General features: G+C 45.2%; 1 protein-coding gene across 1 annotated transcript in view; it reads right to left on the bottom strand.

Annotated features, from left to right (window-relative positions):
* The window catches only part of LOC309530352 (uncharacterized protein), a 302,362-nt gene that overhangs the window by 199,552 nt on the left and 83,888 nt on the right, over positions 1 to 18,922 (bottom strand). The window lies entirely within an intron of this gene.

The raw sequence follows: 18,922 nt of genomic DNA on the forward strand, positions 1-18,922 counted from the left end.
GATCCGAGTTTATTGCGCAACAGGTTCAAAAAGGCATTGAACCCCGAGAATGGGGCGACATAAGCTTTTAAAAGTTCCCTCCATAGCCCAGAATACAGCGCAGGAAACGTCATGAATACATTATGGGAAGGTCATGTTTCGCGAATTACATCATGAATACATTTCACACGTCATGAATAGATTAAGAAGGGGTGGGATTACATTCATTAACATTTCGGATGAGGGAGGGGGAATATGCAGACCAAGACATATACATAGATAAACATTTATTGAGTACCGGTGGTGGCAAGACAATGGGCCGGGAAGATACATCGTCTGTCACCTAGTATTGCCCGAAGGAAGGATTTGCAAAACTATCTGACAGGATTAAGAAGTTCCTGTGTACGTGACCTGCCGCTTCGGGGATTATGGAGGTAGGGGTAGCATTATGGAGTCTAGGGGAAGCTGAGTTGAATGACACCAAAAGTGAAGAAATCGGAGTTACGGTTGATTTTATATCAATTTTCAAAGATTTCAATGTTTTCTAGCCTGTTTCGTACTTAGGTCAAAAGCGGAAACAGAATGGATACATTTTAGCAAGAATGGATACATTGTAACAGGATTTTGACAGTTTTACGAGGTCCCTGGTTTCGGATCCATTGTTCTCGCAGTGGGGGGCCGTCAACAGCTTGTCAGGGGTGAAATGAGGCGTGCAGTGGCTCCCTGAGCTAGCTCCTGCAGGACGAATGCATGGCTGTGATTGGCCAAAGCGCGGCCATAGGAATCAACGGAGAAGCAGAAACACTCGGTCTACTCGTTTTAAGTATGGAGCGCAGATAGGCATAGGAAAAGATAGGGAAATATTTGAGCTTATTTCGCTCGTGGAAGGAAGAGAGAGAGAGAGAGAGGTCTGGGCAAAGTGTGGTGCTTATGCAACGCTGAGGGGGCTGAGGGTGAGTGCATGGTGGGTACCCTCGAGGTCATCGTCTCGGACGTTGTACCCGAAAGGGGCACCCCCCCCGTCCGTATCATATATATAAAAATTTTTTATTGGTTTTACAGAATTTTTTATAAAAAACAAACACATAAAAAGACATACAAACACGTATAGTTTCATAATATTTTTTCCATAAACCTCTTTTCTCGGACTCCCCCATACCTCCCCTTTCTGCATCCCAATGTCCATAGTTTTTTTAGCAACTTGTAAATATTTCTTTCGAACCTCTGTCATCTTAATCTTCTCCTTAATCTGATCTTATATCACTGTAACCCTTTCTTTCTAAAAACCTTGACATTCTAGCATTCATCAAGTTTATAATAGTCCTTTAAATAAGTTTTAAATTTCTTCCATTCTTCTTCCGCCGTCTCTCTTTCCTGATCGCGGATTCTGCCAGTCATCTCAGCCAATGTCATATATTCAATCACTTTCATCTGCCATTCTTCCAAGGTGGGTAGATCTTGTGTCTTCCAATACTTTGCGATGAGTATTCTTGCTGCTGTTGTTGCATACATAAAGAAAGTTCTGTCCCTCTTTGCCACCAATTGGCCGACAATGCCCAAGAGAAAGGCCTCTGGTTTCTTGGGGAAAGTACATTTAAGTACCTTTTTCATTTCATTATATATCATTTCCCAGAAAGCCTTAATCTTCGGGCATGTCCACCAAAGGTGTTAGAAAGTACCTTCAGTTTCTTTACATTTCCAACATTTATTATCGGGCAAATGGTAAATTTTTGCTAGCTTGACTGGGGTCATGTACCACCTGTAAATCATTTTCATAATATTTTCCTTTAAGGCATTACATGCCGTAAATTTAATACCGGTGTTCCACAACCTTTCCCAGTCAGCAAACATAATGTTATGACCAATGTCCTGTGCCCACTTAATCATGGCTGATTTAACTGTTTCATCTTGTGTATTCCATTTCAACAGCAAATTATACATTCTTGACAAATTCTTAGTATTGGGTTCTAACAGTTCAGTCTCTAATTTTGATTTTTCCACCTGGAAGCCAATTTTCCTGTCTTGTTTATAGACCTCCATTATTTGATAATAATGGAGCCAATCTCGTACTTTAGGTTTCATTTTCTCATGACTCTGTAATTTCAATTTGTCTCCATCTTGTTCCAAAATCTCCCAATACTTTGGCCATCCGACCTCCATATTGACTTTCTTCAATGCCTTAGCCTCCAAGGGTGACAACCATCTAGGGCGGGGGTCGGCAACCTGCGGCTCCAGAGCCGCATGCGGCTCTTTAAAGCCTTTGCTGCGGCTCCGGGGCGGTGGCGAGGGGAGGAGGCGAGGGGAGGAGGCGAGGGGCGGAGGTGAGCAGCCTGCCGCCCGGCCAGAGCGCCCCCCTCGCCAGGCAGACATCCGCAGCGTGGGGAGCCTTGCTGGACTTCCCGGCAAGGCTCCCCACGCTGCGGATAGCAGCCTGCCGCCCGGCGGGCGGGGCGCCCTAAAGCAGAGCGCCCCCCTCGCCAGGCAGACATCCGCAGTGTGGGGAGCCTTGCCGGACTTCCCGGCAAGGCTCCCCACGCTGCGGATAGCAGCCTGCCGCCCGGCAGGGGGGGCGCCCTAAAGCAGAGCGCCCCCCTCGCCAGGCAGACATCCGCAGCGTGGGGAGCCTTGCCAGACTTCCCGGCAAGGCTCCCGACGCTGCGGATAGCAGCCTGCCGCCTGGCGGGCGGGCGGGGCGCCCTAAAGCAGAGCGCCCCCCTCGCCAGGCAGACATCCGCAGCGTGGGGAGCCTTGCCGGACTTCCCGGCAAGGCTCCCCACGCTGCGGATAGCAGCCTGCCGCCCCGCAGGGGGGGCGCCCTGATGCAGAGCGCCCCTCGCGCGGGGCAGACATCGGCCAGCCCCACAAGCTCGGGGGACAGCAGGGAGGCGCAGCGCCGCCATCCCGCTGTTCCCCGACCTGGTTCGGTTTCCCCGACCTGCTGTTGGGGGGGAAATAAAGGGAAATTTTTTTCCCTTTATTTCCCCCCAAAAAACCTAGGTGCGTCCTATGGGACGGAGCGTCCCATGGGGCGAAAAATACAGTATTTTTATAATGACGAATGCCTCATTATTAATTATTATTTACATCAGGCACTGTTTATGATTTATGGTACACTGGGGCCCTGATTAATTTTCTATGGCATTTTGTGGCATTGATTATGCAGTCGCGGTCACGTGGAATTCCACGTGGAGTTAGTTGCCTGAAGCCCCTTTTTAGTTGCTTGAAGCCCCTTTTTAAACTTAAGCAGGGGAAAGTTTGGTGAAAGTTTGGTGAATTGCTGCCAAGGAGTGTGGTGGAGTCTCCTTCTTTGGAGGTCTTTAAGCAGAGGCTTGACAACCATATCTCAGGAGTGCTCTGATGGTGTTTCCTGCTTGGCAGGGGGTTGGACTCGATGGCCCTTGTGGTCTCTTTCACATATGTATGTGAGCAGGTCTTCTCCAACATGAACTATATTAAAAACAAACACCGATCACGCCTCACAGATGACAGCTTGCAAGCCTGTGTGAAAATGAAGGTGACGTCTTACAGCCCTGATGTGCAGACACTGAGCACTGAGGTTCAGGAGCAAAAGTCCCATTAACCTGGTTACCTGGTTGTAAATTAAATATTTTAATTAGCTATTAATTTGTCCTTTTTTCTTGAGATTGACAGCTGACTGCACGATCCTGTATATATAGCATTAAGGCCAGAAACAATATATGCAGTGTTATATTTGTTTTAAATGTTGCAATGTTTTTGCGGCTCCCAGTTGTTGTTGTTTTTTCGGAAACGGGTCCAAGTGGCTCTTTTTGTCTTAAAGGTTGCAGACCCCTGATCTAGGGGTTTTGTTTTCCAACAAATCTTTATATCTTATCCAAACATTAAACAACGCTTTTCTGACAATGTGATTTTTGAAGGCACTATGCACTTTGATTTTGTCATACCATAAATATGCATGCCAACCAAATGTATTATTAAAACCTTCTAAATCCAAGATATCTGTATTCTCGAGGAGCATCCACTCTTTCAGCCAGCAAAACGCTGCTGCTTCATAATACAGTTTTAAGTCCGGCAAGGCAAATCCCCCTCTTTCTTTTGCATCTGTAAGTATTTTAAATTTTATTCTGGGCTTTTTGCCCTGCCAGACAAATTTCGCAATGTCTTTCTGCCACCTCTTGAAACAGTCCATCTTGTCAATAATCTGCAAGGTTTGAAACAAAAATAACATTCTAGGCAATACATTCATCTTAATAACTGCAATTCGGCCTAACATTGACAATTTCAAATTTGACCATATTTCTAAGTCTTTTTTAATTTCTGACCAGCATTTTTCATAGTTATCCTTATACAAATTCAGATTTTTAGATGTCAAATATACCCCTAAGTATTTCACCTTCTTAACCACCATCAAACCTGTCTCTTCTTGAAACTTGTCCTTTTCCATGTCTGTTAAGTTTTTCCCTAAGACTTTGGTTTTTTGTTTATTCAGTTTAAATCCAGCTACCTGGCCAAATTGTTGAATTATTTCTAACACCCTTTTCGTACTAGTGTTTGGCTCTTGCAAAGTCAATACAAGGTCATCTGCAAATGCTCTTAACTTGTATTGTTTAGCTCCGACCTGTACACCTTTAACCTGCTGGTCATCTCTAATCATATTCAGCAACACCTCCAGAACCGAAATAAAAAGCAGTGGGGAAATTGGGCACCCCTGTCGTGTTCCTTTTTCTATCTTAAGTTCCTCGGTTATTACATTATTTACAATCAGCTTGGCTTTTTGTTCAGAATATATTGCACCCATACCATTCTCAAATCCTTGCCCTACCCCCATCCCATGAAGATTCTTTTTCAAAAAGCTCCAAGAAATATTGTCAAAGGCTTTCTCCGCGTCCACAAATATCAAAACTGCTTTGGTATTTATGTTCACCTCTAACTTTTCCAAGATATCTATTATATTCCTAACATTGTCTGATAGGTGTCTTTTTGGGAGAAAGCCTGCTTGGTCCTTATGAATCCTCTCCATCAACAATTTTTTAAATCTTTTTGCCAAAATGTCTGCAAAAATTTTGTAATCCATATTGAGTAATGATATTGGGCGGTAGTTCTTCAGTTGAGTCTTTTCAGTCTCTGTCTTTGGTATGAGTGAGATATACGCTTCTTTCCACGATTCAGGTGCCTTTTTTCCCTCTAAAATCTCATTGCAAACTTCCTTTAACGGTTGAATTAACCACTCCTTCAGAGATTTGTAATATCTGGAAGTCAATCCATCTGGCCCTGGAGATTTGCCCAATTGCATGTTCTGAATGGCGCCCTCTATCTCTTGTTCTGTTATTCTCTGGTTCAAGTCCACCTTGCTCTGATGAGAGATTTTTTGTAATCCATATTTATCAAGGAATTTATCTATATCTTCTTCATTTTGTGATCCTTGAGAATAAAGTTTTTTAAAATAACTCAGAAAGCAATTTCTAATCTCATTAGGTTTAGATATGTTCTTTCCATCCACTTCTAGGCTTGTAACTGTATTTAGTTTCTGCCTTTTCTTCAGTTGCCATGCCAAAAGTTTGCCACATTTATCTGCCGATTCAAATGTCTTTTGTTTCATTTGCTTTATCTTCCATTCTATCTCTTGATTCATCAATTCCATATATTGTGTTTGATATAACTTAATCTCTCTCAATATCTCCTGGGACTTTGGTTTTGATCTTAATTTTTTCTCTCCTTCCTTTATCTTTTCCAAAATCTTTTCCTTTTTCTCATTCTGCTTTCTCTTCCTTATTGAATTTTGTTGAATCAAAAAACCTCGCATCACAGCTTTACTTGCGTCCCAGATCACTCTCTTTTCCACATCGCCCTTTAGATTTATTTCAAAATAGTCCTTTAAGGTTTTTTGGGCCTTCATGTGGATCTCCTTATCTCGAAACAGGGTGTCATTCATCCTCCATCTAAACTGACCAGTTGCTGTAAGTTTCATTTCCATCTTCACGGCGTTATGGTCGGAGCAGGTTTTTGGGAAGATTTCTACCTTCTTAATCTTTGGAGCCATTCCACTAGTAACCCAAATTTGATCAATTCTGGTCCAGGTCATCATTGCTTGGGAGAAAAAGGTTCCCTCTCTCTCAAGAGGGTTCCTTGTTCTCCATATGTCTATTAAGTCCGTATTTTCCGTCATTTCAAAAAAGGTCTTCGGAAGTCTCCCTTCCTTGGTAACTGTCAATCTTTGTGCCTTGTCCATATTTGTAGAGACCACACCATTCATATCTCCCATAATTATCATATTGTAATCCAAATAGTCCATCAAAGTTTCATGGAGTTTCTTGAAAAATTCTGCCTTGCCTTCGTTTGGTGCATAAATCCCAACTATCAAAAATTTTTCTCCTTGTACTTGTATCTCAACTGCCAGATATCTTCCTTGTTCGTCTTTAAACATCATTTTTGGGGTCCACTTCTCTTTTACATAAATCACAACTCCTCTTTTTTAAACTTTATCCGACGAAATAAATTCTTGTCCCAGTCTTTTGTTTATGAGTAGTCTCCTGTGGGCTCTGGTTATATGGGTTTCTTGTAGGCATATCAAATCCAGTTGTTCTCTGTTCAAAATATGGAAAACTTGTCGTCTCCTCAAAGGCATGTTGAGCCCATTACAATTCCAACTAAGGAATTGCAGGGCCATCTTGTTATTTTTCTGATACTCCTCCAACAGCTCCAAGTTGTTGTTCTTCCTCTGTTGGTGGTAGGCTCTGTCCAAACGATAGGTTCAGAATGTCTAATGCTCTCCTCTGTTCTGCAATTGGATCCACAGTTCCCTTCTGTAAGTCCTCTCGATTTCTTTCCAAGAACCTCTCTTTATCCTGTATCGTCTTTATTTTCACCTTCTTTCCCTTGTAGTCAAAAGACAGTCCCTGTGGAAATTCCCACCTAAAGAGGATAGTGTTCTTCTTCAACAGATAAACCAAATCCTTGTAGAAAGCTCTCAAATCCAAAATATGTTTGGGAATATCTTTAAAGATCTGTATAGATGAATTTTCAATTTGCAAAGCCTTTTCGAAGTGTAGTCTTAATATTTTATCTCTTTCTTCCTTCGATCTAAGGGTAATCAAACAGTCCCTCAGTGTCTTTCTGTTCTGTCTTTTACCCAGTCTGAACGCTGTTGTAATCTTAAATTCGTCCTCCTCTAAGTCTTCCCAACAATCAGCAAACTCTTGCGTTAGGAAGTCCACAAGATTGTCTCCTTCGTTCTCTGGAATTGATCGCAATTTCAAATTTCTCTCTTTTCTCTGTAGTTCCCACAAAGCCAGAGTTGCATCATGGTCATACATCTTTTTGGCAATCGGTTCTAATTTCTCTTGAGTCTCTCCGGCGATGGTTTTAGCTTCTTCTGCGATTTTACGTGTTGCAGAATTTTCTTGAGCCAGCTTGTTAAAAGATTCTGTTAATTCTGATAATTTCTGTGTATTTTCTGAACTCTGCTTTGTTAGAGTCTCCAAGGATTGGTTTATCTTAAGTAGAGCTTGTGTCACTGCGTCCATGGAAACGGGTGTCACTTTTTCTTATCCTGTTGTTCCTGTAGGAGTTATGCCTGTAGAAGTTACGCCTGTAATCGAGCCTCTCTTCTTTTGTTGCTGTTGCTGTTGCTGGTGTTGATGCTGTTTAGCCTTGGCTCTTGTAGTTATCTCTTCTGCTGGCGCACTCATGTCCTCAAGGTCGTTTCCCACGGGAGCAGTTTCCTGATGGAAAAATCCACTATCCTAGTCTTACTTTACCCTCTAGGGGGAGCAAATCAAAATGTCCAAGTACGAAGACAAAGAAAATTTAAAACATGTATATCAGGAGGCTTATAAAATTGTATTGCAGCACTTTTCCAATAGATACTGTCTCAGCTTACTCAGGTATACTGTAACAGCCAAGTCCCAGAACTTTGTATCAAGCAAAACTTCAACCTTGTAACTTTCACAAAAGTTTAGAAAAGTTTAGAGTCAGTTCAGTGCCTGTTCTCTTAAATGGCAGTCCGTTTCAGGTTATTGAGGCAGCAGAGGACTTTTCCTTTTAAATAAATCGTGCAGCTCTTAATGTCCCTTTTTCCTCCCCTCTGCCCTGCTAGCTAGAGGGGAGGTCTGAAGTCCAAATGTCAGGTTTAAATAGTCAAAATCAATGTCTCTTACGGATGCAGGCTTAAAAATTTTGTTGCTTCAGCTATCATGCAGTCGGGGAAAGGCAGACTTCCTTACTTTTTACCTTCCGCGTCTTCAGCCAATTTTCAGAATTAAGCTTTAGTTCCAAATAGACGTTCAGTCTTACTCACGGGTTTTTTCAGTCCTGAATTTGCAGGAAGGAATCGGCGCTCTCCGCTAATGGCGACGCGGCTTCACCCTGCGGGCTGGGTAGCGATTCTCAGCACCGTGCTCCCCCGATGTCGTTCCGGAGCCTTTAAAAAGGCTCTTTCTGCGGTAAAGAGGGGCGCTTCTGGTGCCCACCAAATCTCCTTGTTCACAGGCGTCCGCGCCTGTGATTTTAGGGGTCCCCCGCTTGCCGTAGCGGGTCAGACCCGAACTCGCAGAGCCGTCCTCCTCCGGAGCTCGGAGAGAGGACCGCCATTAACACTGGCGCCGACCGGAAGTCTGCAGCGAGGCAGCCCTTGCAGCAGAGACACAAAGCAACACCCCCCCTTCCTAGCAGGAAAAGACTGGGAGGGAGGGGCCTTGGCTCTGGAGGACCTGCCCCCCTTGCTTCCTGTCCTCTCTAGGAAGGCAGCTCACTTCCCTTTAACCCTTGCAAAGCCGAGTCCACCCAGCTCAGCCCTCTCTCGCTTGGCAGAACCTCAGATTCTTATTATTTTTAATGGATTAAGGGGGGCAGCTGCCCCCCTGGCTATGCCAATGCCCAGATATCCTTTTGGGGGTGAGGCTCTTGGCTGGACTCTGAGCATCTCCCTCCCTTCATCAAGAGATCTCAGAGACCTTTAAAACACAGAACACATGAGATGCAGACTGATGATCCACGTGTTACAGACCAAACGTCTGTACCCCTGCCCAAGTGGGTCCTAAACAATCAATACATATGATAAGAAGGATGGCCAGGAGGACAACAATCATTATCACCTTTATGTGAGACCTGTTTCCTGGCCCTAAGATTAACAGCCTAAGATTAACATATCAGAAAAGCTACAGCAAAGAAACTGCCCACTGTCTCTGATGACCCAGGACGCCTGCCTGTCTAAGTGGGTACATGACTTGTGAAGAAAGAGAAATGGAACAGGGATGCAGAGGAGTGGACTGATCAAGAATCATATGAAAATTGTTTAAACCCAGTCAACGCAATGCTTTCATTGCTGACACAGATGGCTTACTCTATATTTGTTATAAATCCTCATAGCAATCCCACCCGATCACTACAGGAAGTGTTGTCTTTTGGCTTGAAGAGTGAAGCTGAGGTTGGCAGAGGAAGGCAGACTTGGGTCAATTCTCTTTCGTTACATAGACGTTTACTTCAAGGGTGGGAGAAGGAAGCATAGTCCTATTTCTGTGAGTGGAGCAGAAGTCTTTCCACTCATGTGGTTTACATGCTCTGAAAGTTGGGATCTGTTTTGAGATTTACATTTTGAAAGGGTGGAGTGGAACCGGATATTGACCATCTTGTTAGCCTGGGGAGCCACATTCTGGTTGAAGGAGGCCAGGATTGGTCCCCAAGGCTTGGGATGTCCCTCCTTCCCTGCCGTAGGACTTGGAACCCAGGGGAAAACTCTTGGAATAGCCTTGCCAGGTGCTCAGGGACGGACTCACCTGTCCCCATGTCCTTCTCTTTGCAGATGTGCTGTCGGTTGCACATCCCTCTCCCAGAGGTGAGTATTGGAGAGAACCAGAGCAGGGACTCAGAGCTGCCCTCCTTGCCCCCCACTCTGCGCTCTCGGATGTGGAGAAGCCCTCCCTTCGTGAGGAACTGACAGCCTGACTTTTGCCTTTCAGCTGCTGGAGGAAGATCAGCTGTACCTGCTGCAGGTGATCCAGAACTGCCAGGCAGCTCAGCTCAGGGGCCCCAGAATGGCTCCAAGCAGGAGATGGCCAAAGCCATCCTGATGAGTGGTGGGTGGTGTGGGGGACCCCCATGGGGAAGTGGGGGAGGGAGGGGCTTTGGGGACGGGGTTGTCCGTCTGCCAGAGAGGAGTACCCTACTGGCTTAGATTCACGTATCCTGTTTGAAAGGGGAATCATCTTAGGGACTTCCTGTGAAAATCTGGGTCAGGAATGCTGTTCCTGGAATGGACAAACACACAAGACGTAACCGGGTGTGCAGTCACATAAACAATACTCTTCTATATAGTCTTATCACAATATCAAATGTTTATCTTGCACATAAACAACACATAAAGTGCAATAATATAGACGAGAGCCAGGGACTCTGTGGTGGGGGCAGCTGAGGGCCGTTTTGGCCCAGACTGGCCCCTGACCCTGAGACGCTGTTTGGTAACGCTGATTGGCTGAAACGGCAGCCTACTGACCCAGAGTTTGGGCGGCCGGTCTACTCATGATAAGGATAGGGCGAAGTGGAGCATTGTAAGAAAATTCATAGAAAATAAAGGGGTTAGCGCTTCCTTATTTACAGAAGGCTATCGCTCTTTGGGGTGATGCCCCTCTAGAAGGGACATCTCCAGGCTTGGGGAATGGTGTGTGCGTGTGTGTGGTGCTTGTGCAACACGATGTCATGAAGGGGGGGATCTCCTGCTACAGTTCCCCCCTTCGGAGATAAGATTGCGAGGGAGGACACCGCGCAATCCTTTTCTCCGCACAAGCTTAGTAAAAGTCTGATGTGCCATACCTAAGATCCGGGTCGTGCGTGGCTCCTTGGGGTTCCATCTCGATGAAAGTCGAAGGGGTTCCCGTCGGGATCATCCTATGAGGGGCAGTGGTGCGGGGGTGGAGAGACGGTGCTTGTGCAACACGATGTCATGAGGGGGGGGAATGGTTTTAGAGTGTTGTGTTGTGTTGTGTTGTACCGTTGTACTGTTTTATTGTTGTTAGCCGCCCTGAGCCCGGCTTCAGCTGGGGAGGGCGGGATATAAATAAAATGTATAGTGTTTCTGTGGAAGCGCTAGGGTGGACATCTCAGGGGTTGTTTCACTGTAGAAAGAGCTTTGTTCCATCCCAATTCCCATGGCATCCAAACTGCCCAGACCTGGAGCATCTCTTCCAAGGTTACAGAGTCAGGGGGACTGTGGAGAGCGGACCCCAATCCCACCTCCAGCCTTAGGATTCTCTATCATTCTACATCTCCAGCAGACTTGGGAAGAGTGGAACAGAAGGTAGCTTGAAAGAGACAACAGCTTCACAGCTAGAGGGAATTCACAGAGAATCCTGTGATGGGCAGAGCAGGAATACCAGATAGGTGGGTTGGCAGGCAGAGAATAAAACAGTGTGATACCTGTATGCATTGATGAATATAAATGGTCAGATTTTTATTTTTTTAAAGAATGGGGAACTGAGGTAGGGCAACTGTTAGGTCCAGTGCTATTTTTCTGCTATTTTTCTAGAAAAAAGAAGTTTCAGAATACCTCCCTCGTTTTCTTAGGATGGCAATGGCACCCACCCAAGAGGGGCCAGAACTGAGTTCCAGCAAGTTCTGGCCGAAAAAAAGACCCAGGTTAGGCCCATTAATAAGTGAGGCCAGCGTAACATACACAGGAATGGGAACTGACCACAAGACTAGTAAAAACTAGTTAAAGGGGAAATTAATGGCCGATTGTTTAAGAGAAAAACAACTCCAGATAAGGTACAAGGAGGGTTCTGACACAGATACTAAAATCAAATGGGTTGGGTTAGTGGTTTTTCATGAACTATGGCTTGATGAGAGATGGTGAAGTGCAGACGAGGCAGAAAGTGGTTGGGTAAAGGATGAACAGCTAAGATTATGCATACTTTGCCTATGCTGTATAGTCTGTGTCCTAATAGAAATGTAATGCATTACTGAATGAAGTCCTACTGATTGGGGATTTAGTATGAGGCTCCGTTCTTGAAACCACAAGGAGAATTCCCCCCCCCCAACCTCATACCTGGAAACTCAATACAGTGGTACCTCTGGTTACGAACTTAATTCGTTCCGGAGGTCCGTTCTTAAGCCTCTTATCCTGAGGCGCGCTTTCGCTAATGGGGCCTCTCACTGCGCACACACCACCTGTGCACAATTTCCATTCACACCCTGGGGCAAAGTTCACAACCAGAAGCAGCTACTTCAGGGTTAGCGGAGTTCGTAACCAGAAGCGTTCGTAAACAAAAGCGTTCATAACCAGAGGTACCACTGTACAGGCCTCCTGGCAGCTCTGTCTTGCCCTCAGGACCCTGCCCAGGCCACTTCCCTCATTGGCCCCATTCTGCACTCTCCCCAAGTGATTTTACCCAACTGCCATCTGTCTTGGAACTATGACAACTGTTCTTGGTTGCCTGGATGAAGAGGGGTATATGTCTGACCACACCCATTTTGCCACACCCACCTCTGGGATGTGGCTCCCAGAAAGCTTTTGATAAGAAAACATGACCCTGAGGCTGAAAAAGGGTCACCACCACTGAATAAATCCCTGCTTTTTCAGGACTGGAAACCCAGAATAACATGACATCAAAAGTTCCAGATTTTATTAGGCCAGAGATATGATTAAAATTAGGAAAGAAACTTGACCATCATTTGTTAAAACAGTCTATTACAGTATTACATACAGAGCAATATAAATACCGTATTTTTCGCTCTATAACACGCACCAGACCATAACACGCACGTAGTTTTTAGAGGAGGAAAACAAGAAAAAAAATATTCTAAATGAAATAGTGGATGTATGATTTTTGTGGTTCATGCTGTGGCCACAGACATGTGATCTGACAGTGAGTTTGGAGTAGTCCAATGCAAAAATCCCGAGGATCCATGTGGATCCATGCTTTGTAACCACGGAGGAGGGAAGGAAGGGGAACCATGGATCCTCTGCTCACGACTGCAGCAGATCCCCCCCGCCACCCATAGGTATTCGCTCCATAACACGCACAGACATTTCCCCTTACTTTCTAGGAGGAAAAAAGTGAGTGTTATGGTGCAAAAAACAGGGTATGTCATTTCTGTGTGCAACCTGAGAAACATGGAAGAGATGGAGGAATACTGTAGGTCCTCAGAAATCTCCACTAATTCCATTTCTGGATTTTCATGATCAAAACAAATATCTCCAGTACAAGGGGTGGACATCCAGGGGGTTGTTCTATGTTCAGGACCTTATTGAGTGGTGCCGACCCATCTTATAATAACCTTTGTGAATCCAGTTGAGGGGTCCTCAGTATGACTGGCTCCAGATAGCTCAGGTATGATCATTTATAGGCAATATTTTATGGAAGCAGGAGGGACTTCATTATCAGAAAGTGTATGAATCTTTTTTGTCTAACTCTGGAATGTATATAACAGGAGAACAATCAAGCCTTATGAGGAATGGCTGAGGCAATTTGGTATGTTTAACCTGGAAAAGAGGATATGATAGCCATATTAAACTATCTGAACGGCTGTCACATGGAAGATGGAGCAAGTTTATATCCTGCTTCTCCAGAAGGTTGGATTCAAATGGCATGAAAGAAGACTCCAACTAAACATTTGGAGGAACTTTCTGACAGTAAGAGCAGTTTGATGGGGGAACAAACTACTGCAGAAGGTGGTGGACTCTCCTTCGTTGGAGATTTTTAAACAGAGGTCGGAGGACCACCCACCAGGGATTGTTCAGCAGCGATTCCAACAATGCATGAGGTTGGGCTGGGTGACCCCTGGGGTTTCCTTCCAGCTCTATGATTCTATGATTCCATGAGGCATTTCGAGCTTCAGGGTGGACCAACAACTGCAGGCAGGATTGATCAAAGATGGCATATAAATCTGTATGGACATTTGACACAACACAGCAGAGTTGTTAGAAGGGGAATGAAATGAGAAGCAGGACTGAGATTTGGATATGCTTCGAGGTTCAGGGTATGGGAAGTCGTAAAATCAAAATTACAATTCGGAAGACAATTTGATCTTTTTAATTTTAGTTTTTTATTTTTATTGGATTATGATTTGATATGTTAGTTGGAGGTTTTTTATTGGGAAATTAATATACACTCTAACAAAAAAAGAGGGGGAATGAAACAACATCAGCCAGCGTGGTGTAGTGGTTAAGAGCGGTGGACTCGTAATCTGGTGAACCGGGTTCACTTCCCCGCTCCTCCACATGCAGCTGCTGGGTGACCTTGGGCTACTCACACTTCTCTGAAGTCTCTCAGCCTCACTCAACTTACAGAGTGTTTGTGGTGGGGGAGGAAGGGAAAGGAGATTGTGAGCAGCTTTGAGACTCCTTAGGTTAGTGATAAAGCGGGATATCAAATCCAAACTCCTCCTCCTCCTCCTCCTCCTCTTCTTCTTCTTCTTCTTCTTCTTCTTCTTCTTCTTCTTCTTCTTCTTCTTCTTCTTCCTTTAGACAGGCGGTCTCCCCACCCCACCCCCTTTCCAGTGCATTAATATGGAGATAGTGCTTCCCTTTGGTTTAAGCACTAGATGCTGGGAGTAAACATTTATTCATTCCACTGGTCACCCGTCTTGGTTCCTACTCGAACAGTACATGGACACTTCTACATAACTGTTGTTATTGTGTTTGTGATGTGCGTGGTTCATTCTGTCATGAATGCTTTAGCTGAGTTTCTTGCATTCGGGGGGTTGGACTAGATGTCCCTTGGGGTCCCTTTCAACTCTATAATTCTATGATTCATTCAAAACCAATAAAATGTTTGTAAAAGAAAAAAGAAAGATGATGGCTAGATCCAGTGCTTTTTTCCTGGGGGTACACAGACCCCTAAACATTTTTTGAATCTTTGTCAGAATCTTCGCTCGGCCAAGCTGATAAGGCCTCATCTTCCTCCGAGCTGAGCCTTTGAAATCGCCTCCGACGTGTTTAGTGACCTGAGCCTTTGATAAGGCCTCAAGCACATTCTATCCAGCAGGGTTCCCAGCACAGGGAAGAGACGCGAGGTTTGGCTACATTATAAAGAGTTTTATTTCTAAACTATGCAGAACAGAAAAGACATCCTCTCTTTATGAAAGCAGAGAGCAACTGAACAAAGGAACAAAGGAAACAGGAAATCACTAACGTCACATCCTGCCTCCCTTTCCCGTGAGACTGCAAGGTCTCTGGAATCTAAACAGAGTCCTGGGACTCCACACAGCTGCAGTGAGAAACAGAAACTAACATCTTCCCCCTTTCTGTGAACACCACTGGGCAGCGTGTCAGTACATTATCAGTACAAACCTAATTTCTGTACATAGGTACAGTGTTGATCCTTCGGAACAACCTTGGACAATAAATCAGCAGGAATTTCATTACCTGGCATGTAGGACACCGTTACGAGTCCTTTCTCAACACATTCTCTAGTATGTTGCAGCTTCAATTGCAAGTGCTTTGTGCTTTGCTTACAACCTTCAGAAGTCATAATCTGAATTGGACATTTGACAGGAATTCTCATGTCTTTACACAACTGTAACAACCATTCACAATCCAGAAGTGAATAAAACAATGCATTCAGTTCAGCTTCACAAGAACTTAAACTACTGTTGTTTGCTTCATGCACGATCAATCAAATAGACCCTGGTTGTACATATAGCAAACTCCATATGTGCTTTTCCCGTCTGCAGTGTCACTTCCAAAACTCGTATCAGCAAATATCTCAAGACCACCAGACTTCTGATTGTTAAATGTCAGTCTGTAATGCATAGTGCCTTTCAAATAGTGTGCTATGTGTTTCAGAGCTTTCCAATCCTTAACAGTAGGATTGTTGACTTGTCTGCTTAGCAAGTTACAGCTAACTGCAATGTCATGTCTTGAACATCTGGCAATGAAATTTAGTTTGCCTACCACACTTCTGTACAGTGTAGTGCCAGAAAATGCTCCTCCAGTGTCATCTACCTGATAACCTGTTGTCATTGGTGTGTCTACAGGGTTAGCACCCATCAGATTTAGCTTGGTTAACACATCAGCAATTTTAGGTGACTGGTGTACTAAGAATTAAAGCTGCATCACATGATGGACACTTCAAGATGGTGGGGGCTGCTGAGCAGTCTGCCAGAGGTTACACCCCGGGGAAAGCTGAAACAGTATCCCAGACCATGCAGGGATGTGTTCCTGAAACCGAAAGCTCCACAAAAGGGAGGCTTTTGGAGGAAGAGAGCACGAGGGGGGTGTTTCCTGTTCAGGGGGTGAAATCTCCAAAGCAGGAGGAGCTAGGGGAGTTGGCTGCCACGTCATCCCAACCATCACTGCAACCAGCAGGTGGCACTGCTGTGTTTGAAGCAGTGGAAAGTTTTTCCTGTGAGAAGTTTGGGCAGAGTCCAAACGCCAGGATGATCTGCGCAGATGTGGTCACTAGCTGTTCCAGTACAAAGGCTAAGGCAAACCTTTGTGGAAGATGGAACTGGTTCACCATATTTACATCAAGAAGGGTCTGATCCACCAGTTGGGTGAAGACTCCTTGGAGGTGCAAAGTGTTGTGGAGTCTGGCACACTTCCCTGTGTTCCATTCAGCTTTCTCGACTTGTAGCAGTGTGCACAGCACAAGCCGCTTAGTGTATAAGCTTGCAGAAGATAAAGAGTCCACATGCTGTTGTTCTAAACTAGCAGCTTTATTTACAGCAGAACAGTAAAAATAAACAAACCATCCGAGACAGCAGTTATCTTGCTTCCTTGCTTGGCAGCAAAAGCAAGTCAGACAGAACAAAGAAACAGCTTCTCCAGAAGTTGGAGACAGCTCCTCCCCAGAACAGGCAGGACGATGGGTTCTGAGCTGTTAAGCCTATAAGCTCTGATTCCCCATCACACCCCCTCTCGTCCTGCACTGCTGGGGGCTCGTAAGTTTCACCACTTACCCCAAACACAGACCTTTACAGAACTCCCCATGATGCTGAAAGCTCAAAGGTTTCATGTCCCCATCTGCCAGGTTCTTCTGGCTTGGACAGTACTGCAATCTCACCAAGCCTAACTGGATACTCTGACACACATTCTGGAAACGGATGTCTAGGTGTTTGGTTCTGGCCTTAAACTGCCCAGACTCTGCCAACTTCAGACAGGGTTGATTGTCCTCCCACACCGTGATGGGCAAACAACAATACCTGCAGATTTCTTGAACCAAACAAACATAGAATTCATATTCCCTGCAAAGCTCAGACAGCGCACTGAATTCAGCTTCAGTAAAGGAAAGCGCAATAAGACTTTGCTTCCGGGTGTGATGGCCTGGGATTCGGATTCAGATGATGAACCTGAGGAATCCCAACCTACACAGGATTCCCCGCCTCCAGAAGCAGATGAGCCAGGGTTGGGGCATGAGCCTGAAGGGTCCTCACCTGTGCTGGATCCTCAGGTGCAGGCACCAGCTGAGTCTGCTCTGGCTCCTGAGGTGATGGAGGACCCACTGCCTGCAGGTGCTCCACTCTCAGCCCCGTCAGAGGAAGCTGGGGTTGCCTCTGGGTCCGGTAACCCTCCAGCCTCTCCTGAGCTGCAGAGGCTTAGGGCAGAGAGGCAGAGGGAACTAAGTTCCCGCAGGAAGAGTGCTCGCCTCCTGGCCAGGAGAGGCGAGTCTTTTGAGGATCAGGGCCGCCCTATGACTCGGGACATATAAAAGGCAGCCAGCCCCAGTCCCAAGTTGCGGGAGCAACGTTGGTAGCTGACAGTCCCTGCCCTGCACACAGCTTCAACTTTAAGGGACTGCCTTCATATTGCTTCATCAACCACGGACTGGACTTAGACCTTGCCTCTTGATTAACCCCCAGGACCAGCACACCGGGACTTCCACCCAACCAAAGAGTCCCCAAACCTTACCACCATCCCAGATGCGGACTTCCTGTTAGCCAGATTCGCCTAATTGCTATCTGTCCAGCACATCAGCTAGCCATCACCCTTAGCTGACAGCTTGAGACAGAAATCCTTGGTATCCTGCAGATAACGCAACACCCTCTTGATACCATTCCAGGTATGGAATGATACATGCACATCATTTGAATGGCAATGCCTATAAAGGCAGTGGTTTTTTTAAAAAAGTAATATTTTGAGCCCATAGTTCAATTTCCAGCAGCTCCCCTTGCCCCAGAGAACACTTCTAGCATTCCATCTCCCCTACCTGTGTCCATTTGGTATCATCCTTTCAAGGATTTTTCCTGTCCATTGTGTTTGTCTTTCATTTGTTCTCCTATGTGTGTTGTCAGTAGAAGCCACAATTCTGTGGGTACTCTAGGTGGTGCAGAAAACACCTAGAAGCTCCCTAGAGGTTCAAGTGCCGATAAACTTCAGTTTTGTGATCTATAAATTTCATTTAGCCAGCAGAGGGTGTCACAGGGCCAGCCTACCTTCCCTTTAGAGCAAACATGGGTCTCCAGCTGTTTTTGGACTACAACTCCCATCATCGCTAGCTAGCAGGACTAATGGGAAGGGATAACGGAAACTGTAGTCCAGGAGCTGCTGGGAACCAAAGTTTGGGAAACCCTGCTTCAAAGCAACTTTTGCGTTTGGCTTGCAAATATGGGACCTGTCCACTTTTGTATTTTCTTGTATTTTGATTTTGTTGTGACCTTTGTACATTATTTATTTATTTATTTATTTATTTATAGAGGGAAAATTCAAAGAGAAAATGTATGGCTAGTTGTGGAAGAATAAAAGGTTGTGTTTGGGGGGAAAAACCCTGGGAGTGGCCCCCTCAAATATTTTATTGGGGGACAAAGACCCCATGGGCTTTAAGAGTTGGTGCCTAGTCCCTACACCCACAGGTGTCAGGAATGTTACAACATAAAAACATGTCAGAGCCAGCCGTTACAATGGTGCTTTTTTGGCATAAAATAAAGACGCAGAAGCCAGCAATATTTCCATGGACGGAGGACAGCTCATTTCAGACTTCTCCTCTCCCTCCGGTCCTTTATTACTCTTTGTCCTCTCCAGCCGCATGGCTGC

Source organism: Podarcis vaucheri (assembly GCF_965113315.1).
Source record: "Podarcis vaucheri genome assembly, chromosome: 4".
In the NCBI taxonomy this organism is placed as follows: Eukaryota; Metazoa; Chordata; class Lepidosauria; order Squamata; family Lacertidae; genus Podarcis; species Podarcis vaucheri.